This window comes from Setaria italica, chromosome VI (assembly GCF_000263155.2).
Source record: "Setaria italica strain Yugu1 chromosome VI, Setaria_italica_v2.0, whole genome shotgun sequence".
Taxonomy (NCBI): Eukaryota; Viridiplantae; Streptophyta; class Magnoliopsida; order Poales; family Poaceae; genus Setaria; species Setaria italica.
The window spans coordinates 24,889,161-24,902,162 of record NC_028455.1 but is presented as its reverse complement, the minus strand read 5'-3'; positions in this window follow the sequence as shown (position 1 = coordinate 24,902,162).

Here is a 13,002-nt window from a genome sequence, read left to right as displayed (position 1 = left end):
AATTGCCAAGATGACACAAGTCAACCCTTGACAAGCTCACGCTAGGAACGATTAGAAAAGGCTCAAAGCGTAGCAGAAGTAAATCACAACATGACTCAAAAAAGCTTGTACACACGAGATTAAGCAAAACTAGCACTAACCACTAACTTAACTACACATATGCAAGGATAAACGATTAATTAACAGAGCTAAGTATGATTTGCAAGTGAGACATCTGATTAAGATGCTAAAGCAAGTATCAGTGATTAACGAACTAATTTTATGGATTAAAGAGACAGACAAAAACTCACAGTGCTATCTGGTTCCTGCTCACTTGCTGGCCTGGACTTCCAGATCACGTGCTGGCCTGGCGTACCACGTGTGGGCCGTGCACGGCCTGGTGCTTGTGCTGGCCTTCACGCACGGCCGTATGATCTGCTGGGCTCGCTCGGCAGTGCTTAGCCCACTCGCTGTTGCTGGCCCCATTGCGACTTTTTTATTTTTATATTTTTTTTTCAATTTTGCAGAAATATATAGTCGTATAAAAAAATTGCAGAAATAGGCTTCTACCGCCGACTGAAACGGCGATATGGCCTTACCGCCGGTTGAAACGGCGGTAAGGGCTTGGCACCTCAACGGTCACCCAGCGGATAAGTTCCGCGCGCCACTCGAGGAAGCTCCGCCGTTTGAACTGGCGGTAAGGCCCCTACCACCAGTTCAAACGGCGGTAATGCCCTTACCGCCGGTTCAAACGGCGGGGGTCGCCCACCATATAAGGCGCGCCCGCGCCCCTCCCCTCCCCCGCACCAGAGCGCCAGCGCTAGAGAAGAAAGAGAGAGAGCGCTAGAGAAAGAGAGGATACCAAAGAAGGGAAGAAAAAAAAAGAAGGAGAGGAGAGGAGGAGGGAAGAAAGGGGAAGGAAATTCTTTCGTCGTTCCTAGGTAAATTTTTTTAATCTCGTAGTTTAGATAGTGTAGTGTAGTGACTAGATATAGATTTAGAAATATTAGTGGATCTCAGATTTAGAAATAGCTAGTGAATCTGAGACTTAGAAACATTTAGCTGAATTTAGATATAGCAAAATGTAGCTTAGTTAGCACAATAGATTTAGCTTAGATAGTAAAATAGATTCAGCTCAGATCCGCTACCCGGCTGCCACCCCTCAACCCAGTCGTGCTCGCCCACTCATAGATGTCGCCGCCTAGGCTCACCGTGGAGCACGACCCGCCACCGCGTCCTTCCCCTCCGAGCACCGCTGTAGCTAGGAGAATGCCGCTGCGAAGGTCCGATGTCCACAAGTGGCAAGAGCGACGCGGTTGCCGACAAGGGGGCGATGGGCGGGGCCACGATAGTGATTCCTCATGGCCTCCCCCAAACCAACAACGCCTTCCTCTCCGAAGATCCGCCGCCACCCTCCTCACCTCAACTTGTAGCAACGACGGGCACGGTCGGATCCACGGGTTCCTGCACCATTCCGCCGCGGCAGCCTGGGTGTGGTGCCCTTCTCCATCATGGCACCATTCCATCTCGGCGTCGGTGGCCACCGCCAGATCCTTGGGTGACCTCGTGCCGCAAGGTGCGCTCGATTTGCCCCACGGGTAATATTTCTCTTGCTTTGCCCCCTGCTGGGATCTGCTCCCTCCCTCTCTAGATTACCGCACGTTGCTTTGCTTTGATTTGTGTTTCTGTGGTGTGATTTTTGTGCTAGCTAGAAAAGATCCGCCAAATTAATCTATGCTACGCTGGCAGTGTATGCCCCACAACTAAGCTGTCCATCATGCAGAACTGGTGGAATAAATGGTTTTGGCCTGTCCTCCTGAATGCTCCAAGTACAAAGGAATTATGGATGTTTTCTTTCCTTTCCTGAACAAAGTGATGGTATTTATATTTCAATGTGGACTGCATACATTTTCATTAGGCAGTGCACATTTGGAGAACTGAAAGACATCTTATAAACTCTTTTAGTAGTTTAGCAGTGCTAACAAATTTCCTACCTAAATTTTATTTGAAGGAAAAGGATTCATACTTCAATTTGAATGATGCAAACTCATGCTGATGTACCAAAGTTCACCGCATTTTCTTTCTTAACAATCGAAGAATAATTTGAACACAAACCTATAAAGTGCCCTGACTAGCTATTGGGTGTTTCTACTAAACTTGAAACGCACACTCTTCTATAATTCATTGGTGCCTTAACCGAAGCAATAGGAGTATGCTGATTTCTTTTATGTCAGCTCACACATAAGATTGCTTGCTATTACTGGTTGTCTGCTTCTATTTGCAATGAGCTGCAAGATTGTTGGCAGTTGGCACACTTCATACCTTTTCAAATGACAGTATTAAAATATGGCACTTCATACATTTATTCTACCAGGAGTTTTTCTATTATTCTCATATTGATTACTTCTATAAAATGTCAAGTCTATTAATATAGCTATAGAATTTGTGCAGACAGCTGTCAAACTCGGTCAATGCTCCATTCTCTATGCACTTCTTATATGGATCACGTGCACAACCAACACAGATCCATCACTCAGCCCCTTTTTATATGGTTTTGTTCATGTTCTTTATCATTTATGTATCTTGTTGCTGCCAATGCTCCATTCTATATGCACTTATGGATCATGTGCACAACAAACACAACAACTGTATGCATTGTACCCATGTTAGGCCCATAGTTCGTCACTGATGCAGACTAGTGAAGTGGTTACTTATTTTAGCCAATTTGTGTGGACACTAATAACGCTTTTTGCAGTAGTGAATAAACCTGTTGCGATTTAACTTGTAATCAATATCAATTGCTATCTAGTGTAGTACTCTTTTGCAATGCATATAATATGATGTTTGATTGACATTAAGCACCACTGCTTTGGTAACAGTGTATGCCCTACTGTTATGAAAATGCATTGATGCTGTCTATGGATGTGTACATGAGTTTGCTTTTCATTTCAAAGCCAAGATTTGCTCTTCTCTTATTTGCTTTAATATATGCCAGATTTGGTGTGTGAATTTTCTAGTTCAGCTATTGGTAGGATCTATCTTGTCCATCCAAGTCTCCCTGTCCACTTATCCAAATTAATGAGTTCATGTGCTGCTAGTCTTGTAGCATGATCATCTGAATTGTACTCTCCACATATACTGTCCACTTATCCAAATTAATGAGTTTATTTGATATACTGTTCACTAGGATATTCTGACATCACGGTAAGCATTTTTCTTTTGATTGTCATGAACTTTCAGCAATGGATATCAAGATAACTGTAAATTATCAATTCAGTATATGCCCAACTGGTTCATTGTGAGCTTTGTTTCATTGCCACATGTTGAACATGGTATTTGCCTGTCAGTGAATTCTAGGATTTCAATGTGCACCAATCCATTTCATGGGAGTGTATAGCTTTTATTACATTCACTTCTATTGATTTCTCAGATGCTGATGTGCGGTTAACAAGGAGGATCCGTCGTGGTACCATTGAGAAGGGTAGAGATATCAAAACTGTGTTAGATCAGGTTGCATAGCTTCTTCCATTTAAATTCCCCCCATTACATCTAACAACATTTAGCTGAACTTGAATGTCTGTCCTCTTCATCTGTTATGTACACACTTGACAACTTTGCTAATTTTATCACTGAATGGAACTCTTTTTCTGCAGTACTCAAAGTTTGTTAAGCCTGCTTCTGAAGATTTCATCCTACCAACGAAGAAATATGCTGATATTAACAATGAGTGGCACTACTGTTCTTAAAATGGTAGAGCCGTTCTCCAGTCTATCTTCTTTCACTAAGAAACAAAGGAAGATTTGTGGCCAAAGCGGAGTTAGTGACTACTGATGGCAAACGAGAGATTGGAGGAAGCATGCTTGGAAAGGAATACGTTAGGGTTTATGTTGAAGGTCTTGAAAATGTTAACAGTAGAAATAAAAGGAGATGAGATGGTACCTAGACCTATTTTTGAGATTCATACACTAATAGATGCTATTGGCTACGTTATTCCTTGGCCCTGTTCACATGTAAGTTTTTTTTCAAAGATTAAACTTACAGTTTCGTAATATCTTCAAATTATGTTATTCATCTAACCCCATGCCCCGTTGCAGGTGAAGAAAGCTACAAGGTCAAATCTTAAACAACCTGGTGATGTAACTTTTCAAGGGACAAATGAAGCTGCTATAGAGAGGGGTAAAAACGGGAAATGAAGAGTAGGTTTTAGTTGTTAGTGAAAATATTTAGAAATAATTGTATGGTATTGTTACTTTGTCTGTATTTCTTTATCGAGGCAATTGTCTTGTTGATAGTATTTTAATTAATGGACATGTTGGTTTCTTTTTGGTGAAGCAAAGAATTGATTGCCAATGCAATGTATCTATTTAGGCATTATTATCCTATTAGAAAATAAAATGATATATTGGATTTATAAATGCAAATAAAAGAATCATTATATATTAGTACACACCAAAATAGATGTATCTATAAATTATCTCTACAATTCTTAATACACAATGTGGTGTTACTATAAAACGTGTCTATATCCGTAGACGCATAATAAAAATATATTTACGATATTGTTTCTATATTTGTTAACACGCAATTCGGTATTACTATGAAACATGTCACCCGCCAAGTCACCTGCCACATCATCCGCCACGTCACGTGCCACGTCACCTGTCACATCATCTGCCACGTAACATGCCATGTCACCCGCCACATCATCCACCCCATCACGTGTCACGTGCCACGTCACATGTCACGCTCTACTAAATCGTCTCTATACTAATTATTGCACAATAAGGCATCATTATAAAAAGCGTCTACATTAGTAGGCATGTTTTGTATATGTATTTATAAATTGTATCTATATTTCTTAACACACAATGAAGCGGTACAATACTACGTAAACTGCACCACTAGAGACGTTTTATACATGTGTCCGCAAAATTGTATCAATGTTTGTAGATATTCATCTAATGTGTTTATAAAATGTCTCTTTCTTTATAGCAACGCTTAAAGAATTCATCTCTACAAGGTCTGACATGGTACATACGAAGATGCTTCTAACACACGTTATGAAAGTGTGTCTACCTCTAAATCTAGCATATCTAAAGGGGCGTTTTCTAGTAGTGTCAATAACTAACAGCAATCACAAAAGCTACTAGTACACATGTATGGAAGCAATCAAACAATAAACCAAATGATGAAGAGACTATTTTCATGACTAAAGTGTTTGTGTACATTTTTTCACTGTAGGTTCAGAGTGGGACTAATATATGAGCAATGCATTTTATGTCGCATATATCAAGGCAAATGCACCCATGTGAAAAATACACAGGACTGTACGTATATCGATTGAACAAACTTGGATTAACCTTCCAACTCGAAGTTCAAGTGTCACAATCCTCTCAAACTCTAGCACAAATTATTGTTCTTTAAATTAAATTTCAAGTCAATCAAAAGTGAAAGCACCTAAACATAATGGCAATATAGCGTTGTTAATTAATTTTTGCTGCAATTTTTGCCTTTTTCACCAACCAAGGCACACAAGTTTCATTGTTCCATTATGCTCCGCGTGCCCTCTGCATGGACGACACGCACCAGCGGATGATGATGACAGGGGAAGCCAACGCTAAGAGCATGGTTATATTAATAATCTTGAGAAAAGACACGTCACCAACAAGTGATATTACAGAGACATGGTGTACAACGGTAGTCGTTTCACTTATCTCCTCAAAAACCCTCATCAATATTGTTATTAAATTCGACCCATCCGTCAGCGCCTTCACATCTTTGCCACAGCATGCTGTTAAATGATGCTGTTCTAGGTTTTCGTGATCAGCTGGTTGTCAGGTCTAGCGCCAAGCCGAGTGCCTTTTCTTTTCCTCTCTCCTCCATGGCAGCATATGCTGGATGAGGTGGCGGTTGATTCAACCATTATATTATTGTACCTGCTCTTGGGCTTCCATAATTTTCAGGGCAGTTTCGAACTTTATTTTTCCTACATTTCTCCATGCATGTAATTGTTCTGTAAAAAAGTAGCTATGAGCTGCTAGCATATTTTCATACATATGCAATGAGCTGGAGCTCTGGAAGCACTCAAGAGATGGATGAGAAATGCAACAGTGCCAGTGGCCTTGTTAAGTTGTAAAAACTATGAAATCCTAGGTTTTCTTTTTTTTTAAAAATATTAATCCTAGGTTCTAGCCCATGAAAAGGTAGCATATGATGTTGAGCAAGCGATCTCCATTTTTTTAAGTCATATGCTCCCATCAATAATAACCAATGTGGGACTAAGCCCAACAATGTCAAGTGATTTAGATAAATTTGTTACGGCATGTACAACGACAATAAATATATCATCTACAAGATGGTGTTTATGTATTTTCTACATCCCAAAGAGTAATTCAATTTAGGAGGAGAGCAAAGCCATCTCTTTAGTACGAGATACACAATCGCTACCACAACTTGCAATTTTTTATACAAAGCAATCTAACCACTCTATCTGTCATTTTTTATGTAATCATTACTTAATATAGAGTTATTGAGAAAAATAATAAAGAACCCATTGTCCGAGTTCCTAAATTGCTGTCATGACATGGAAAAAAACTTGTAGACGATTGTGAACCAGCTATTGTAAATGCCCTCATTCACCCCAAAAGGCGTCCTTGCCCCACTCCTTATCTATAGGGGAGATCTTATTCTCAAGGCCTTATCTATAAGATCAATAACATATTCTCAACCCAAGATCTTATTAATAGGCATGCCCAAAGGGCGGTCAAAGTCTTAGGTGTTGACTCAATCTGGCTCGAGACATAACTCAAGGTTCAAGCTCAAGTCCATTTTATGGAGCCTTCAAGTATTTAGAGTAGATAGTAGTACCCTCATTTTCTTAATCATTCTTTGTCCTACCGACAAGTCTCACCTGTATTAAAATGGCAAATCATGCTCAATAATTTAATGCGAACATATGTCTAGCAAAGCTACTTGAGATTTCACTATAACACACAGGCCAGGAGATAATTGAATAAATATTTCATTTCGAATATTGAATTTAGATAAATTTCCATATATTTTAGGAAATCAAAGTGGAGGCCAAATCATGTGCTTGCAAGAATTGAATATAGAGTAATAGAATCATTTTATCATTCTAATCTTACACCAGTTGTACTGTTGAAACTAGATGTGGTTGCACATGAATTAGGGTTTTTACAGAAAATTGACAAACCTAATACAGTTCTTTAGGAAGCTCAGATTAACCAGATCAAAGAGAACGAACCAACTAAGCCAGCTAGTTGTCATTTTAAAGACGTTGCCTCCATTCATTCTCTTGTCCTTAAAGCCACACGCTCTCATCTCATCTCTCATTTTCGATCACATTTTACATCACCACTAGCTAATAATAATGACAACTATATCTTATCGCTATTAAAACCTAGGACACTCTCCTTCTGTCATGTGCTCCATTCAAGCAACACACTATGCAATTATAAGTTTAGATAAATACACTAGCAACTTCGTGGCTGTGGGTTATGCTATTGTCTCACCTATGCATACTAGACGAGTTGAGCCTCCCTCTCAATAGCATACCTCCATGTCGCCACACATATCATAGTCATTTGCATCTATAACATAGTTTCCATCTTATGGTCACCTATTTGTAGTATTTGTCCAACCCCTAAGAAACACATATTTGCAGCATTTGTCCAACCCCTAAGAACAGGTATAAAAACATTTTACATTTCGTAATTTATCCTTACTATATGTTATTCTAGATCTAAGTTCTCATTAACAAAACATGCAATCCATTAAAACTTCTAAAAACTTGAAACACATGATACTACAAATCAAACTAACTAAAAAGTCACTCATTCTACACAAACATACCTACCAGATTATGGCCTTATGACCACATAAAACTTATAGGTTCAAGATAATCCTTGCATCATTGCGACAACTAGATGCATTTGTTCATAAATATTTTTTTTTTCTAGAAACCTCCTATAAGTACATAAAATTTTTGAAGGAGAACATTAGAAGTTATTTAGAAAAAAACATCGAAAGAGTGAAACTACCATCTTATTGTAGGGCATCTTACTATTAGTAATAACTTGAGACTCCTTTTGAAACCTCTATGTCATCCTCACGTAACGCCAGGGACGGAGCCAAAGGGAGGCTGGCAAGGGCCATGGCCCCCCTATGCTTTGTGTCAAGTTTTAATTAGCATGCTAGAATTTCATAGAAATAGCAATTGAGTTAAGTAAGTCCTTGACAATTAAGTTTTGTGATAAATTAGTAGTTACTTTCCGTATAAAACTAGATGTTTGAGCCAAGCTAATAAGCTCTTAAACATATCCACGAATTGAGCTCGATCATGATTATTTATTTCCAATTTAGTTGTATCTAATATATACTGCAATCTAGTAATTGTGCTACACAAATACACTCAATTTTATCCTTTTTATATATTTAGTGCTTATTCATCAATAGTTTACTATGCGTATATTTTCTCATAGTGTGAAATTAAAGAGGTCACAACCTCTATTACAAGCCTACATTAAAAAAAACAAGAAAAACTGTACCCGTTGGTTTTATAAATCCAATAATTTTTCACAACATAGCCATTTGATCAAGCTTCTAAATTACCCGGCTATGCAATTATTAGAATTAAGTAAAGTAACCCCCTAGCTCCACATATAAATTACCCAATTTTGCACTATGAAGATTAATTTAAGTAACCCCTAAATCCACATTTAAGTTATGCACATATACAATTATGAAAATTAAAAAAGCAACACCCAAATATATATGAATCCAACAACCAATTTTTCCATTGTGATTTTTTAAAACACCATACAGATGTAGTGACCCACATACTCATGTACACATGCTCATCTCTATAAACCCATGCATGCCTAGTATACCCCTATTAAAGAGTCCAATAGACTATGCTGGCAAATATTACGATTGACAAAGTTAGTAATAAGGGCATCTCGCAGTCGACAAGAATGTCATCTGTAACAGCTAAAATTTTCCCTATGTATTTAAAATATGGACCCCAAAATTTTTCTAAAATTTATCTAGCAATTTAAAACTTAGAGCCTTGCATTTGAAATTATTACATCCAAATATATTTTTGAAAGACACATATGCGTTTGTTTGAACTAACTACCTAGCTTATTCCACCCTATTATTCCTTTTAAGCCTACACATCAGAACCCATTCATTTCAAATTTGAACTCAAACATCTTCCCAAACAAATAGAAAACCCCTCAAACTCTACCTGGGCCGACAACCTGGAAACCAGCCCACCTTTTCTTTCAGCCCGGCCTGCCTCTGCCTCACCCTCTCACTCACGCCCGGCCAAGGCCAAGCAGGCCGGCCCAGCTCCCCGACCCAGCCCAGCTGCACAATGACATCACCCCGACATCATCATCATCTCCCTCCTCCCGTCCACCCCCTATTCCCCTTTCTCGCCGCGCACGGCGCAACTTCAATAGCACCCCTGTTTCTAGCTAAAAGGGGAAGTGGAAGAGCCGAAGAAGAGGCGTTCCCAGTTACACACGGTCAAGTCTCGAGTGCTAGCTCGCGAGCTTGAACTACCTGTGCCACTAATTCACGGACACGTCACGCGCACATCTATCCGATCCATCCACTGGCACGGAGGCGCTAAGCGCCACATGCCACCCGCCACGCAACCCTGCCCCTCTGGCCACCCTCGCTGCCCCCCTGACAAGCATACCACCATCACCCGTGTCTCCGCCATGCCCTACGCCCGCCAGTGCCCCTCCCCCTGCACAGGAACCTGGCACCCTTATCCACCCGCGCCCACGCTCCAGAGCACGGCCACCGGCCATGCCACCCAAAACCGCTCTGCCCTGGCTGGTTTCACCTCCCTAGCAAGCGCTCCGCACCCGCCAGCCCACAGCGCAGTTATAACACCCCTTTCCCCACTAGCACCCCCTCTCCTGGCCCTTTCTACTCCCACTACTAGCGCCACGCGCCGCCGCACCGTTGAAGGCTGCCCCAGCCGGATAAGCTCGGCCAAGCTTACCCAAGCTTCCTAGCCACCCCGCCGGGCTATAAATAGCCCCGGGCACTCCCTCCTTGCTTCCTCGCCCCTCCCCTCTCCATCTCTCCCCCCACGCCGGAATAGGACCTTGTCGTGCTACCCCACCCACCGCCGTGCTCTACCCCTAGAGCCGGACCGGGTCGAAGTCGGGACCGTCGCGCGACGATAGCCTATCCCCCTCCTAGCGATGTAGCGTGTCCCTAAGTGGTCTCTCCTCACTAGCTCTGCCCCGATGTGAAACCACATCGCCACCACTCGCCGCTGGCCAGCCCCGACCGTCTCACTGCTCGTGGAAACAACCCAAGTAGGGTCATTATGCTGCTCTTGCTGCTACCTGCCCTTCAAACCCTCCCTAGCCTCTTTCCCTTTTTCACCACTCAGCCGCACAAGCTCCGGCGAGCTCAAGGCTCACCGCCGATCGCCACCCGTCGTCCATACCACCCTCCAGCAGCCCACGGTGCCCTACACCACCCCCACAGCCACTCCTTAGCCTAGCCTGAGGGCCAGCTCGCCCAGAGCAACATGCTCCGACGAGCCCCTCTACCGCACGGGGTGGTCCGACACCCAAACTCGAGCAGCGCCGCTCCCTCTCCTCATGTGCCTCCACCGTGTCCATGTGCACAGCACACACAAGCCGTGTCATGTGGCCCACAAGCGCACCACGTGGCCACCACTTGTCCACCCACACGGACCCCAGCCACGTCACCCCCCTAGCTTGCTTGTGCCTCCCTTCCTTCCCTCCTGCTTAGCTATGGTCACCCAAATTAATGCACACCAAAGTTCACTTCTCTATGGTAAAAATTCCCACAAATCACCAAAAATTCCTCAAAAATACTAGTCCATCTCAAAACTTGTCATGCCTTGTTTGCCCAAATCTCATACCTAAAGCTCCTAGAATAAGTCTCCACTCTTTTAGAAAACTAGAAAAGCCTATATTTCATGTGACAAAATAGGAAATCATTCCAATAAATTCTAGAAAAATCCCTAAGCCCTCTAAACCTCAATTCCTTTTAACCTATGCTTGATGTATTGCTATGATTGCTTGCTTGATTGCTTACGTGGGACTGCGATTATGTAGAAAACAACGAGACCGGAAACGAGTTCGACATCTGGATTACGAGGAAGAAGCCCTGAATGACCCTGACTTTGAGGAAGACAAGTCCCACAAATCATCATCATCTTTTGATCCAAAGTTTTTATTAATAAAATGAGCCAATTACTTTAAGGGCTTTGCATATTTCCTCCATTACCTTTGCCTAGCTATGCCTGATAATTTTAAAGCCCTCCTTGATATCATGAGGGTAAAAATGCCAAAGGACATTTCATGATTCACAAAATTCTAGAAAAAGTGTGAGTACTACTAAAAGAGAAAATTCCTTATTTGACACTGGGAAAATGAGTCGTTCCTTTGTTGGTCCTAAAATTTTCTTTGTTCCTTATTTGACACTCATTTCAACTTTCATTCCTAATATAACACCGCAGTCCATTCCGTTAGCTAATGGCGTTGAGTGCATGTTAAAAAGGCCATTTTGCCCCTAACGAATGCATGCAGCGCATGCAGATTGCGCGGGCGCATGCAGCTGCCATTTTTTTGCATGCAGCATATGCAGATCGCGCGGGCGCATGCACTGCCATTTTTTTTTCTCATTTTCCTGCCCCTGGGCGCATGCATGCGACTGGCTGCCGTTTTATTTTTCTGCCTCATTTTTCCTGGCTGGGCGCATGCATGCGACTGGGCGCCTCTTTTTTTTCGATTTTTCCTGGCTGGGCGCATGCATACTGACTGCTTGGCTGCCGTTTTTTTTCCCGCATCCTCATTTTTGCTGGCTGCAGACAGCATGATTTCTAACACCTGTATACAACATTGTTTTCAACATTTATGCAGCATGATGATGACACGTGATACAACAAGTTCACAGACCGCCACCACATTAACTTCAAACCCAAAGTGGTTCACATATACATGCAAGTTCACGGAGGAGTTCAAATTCACATGCAAGTTCACAAACAAAGGTTCACAGATAAAAAGGTTCACGGATACATGCAAGTTCACACACAAAGCGGAGTCCAAATTCACAGATACATGAGGATCACAGGCTAAGCCTTCTTTTGCTCCTTGTGCTCATTGCAGGGCTAGCAAAATCCACACTTTTGCTTCTTGTGCCCATTGCAGGGCTGTCAAGTGGCAACATAGGAATGGTGGTTTTCTTTTTAGTAGGCTCCTTTTTCCTTTTGCTCTTTGACTCGACTGGAGCAGAAGTAGGTACAGGTTCATTTGAATTTGATATTGACCTATGTATGTTAGAACTAGATTTGAACAACAGACAACAAAATAACAATAGCAACAAAATAGCAATAGCAGTATGACCAATTTTTTTAGATCTGTGTATTACCTTTTTGATGCTCCAGAACTAGATTTGCCCTTATTTGCCTTTTTCTTGGATGTAATCTCCTTGCTTTTTGATGCTCCAATACTAGAAATGAGTTGGTTATCCTTACTCTTCGTACTTGTCTCCAAATTTTGGCTAACATGGCAAAAGTAAAGTGCTTCAAAACTTGCAGGTTGTTGTGGAAAAAAGTGACAAAATCATGAGCTAACCTTGGTGGAAAATACATAGAAGTAGCTGGTGCTTCATTGTCCAAAGGCACAATAGATGACTCTGCTATTTTGGTTTTCTTTGCCTTCTTCTTAGGTGGTCCTCTGCATGATAAAGAAGGAAGTAGTTAGAATCTATATTTTGCCAAAAGAAAAATGCAATGAATAATAAAGTAGTTAGCATGTATAGTACCTCATAGCCATCATAGCAGCAATGTCCTCTAGATTACCTTTCTTGCAGTTGTGCCAATGATGCCCATAGCTTGTACAAATAGGGCACTGGTGCTGGCCATTTTTCCTCTTACTCTCACTACAGCCTTTGTACCTCTTAGTTTTTGGCTTACCAGCAGTTGCTTCAATAGAGGTGGGG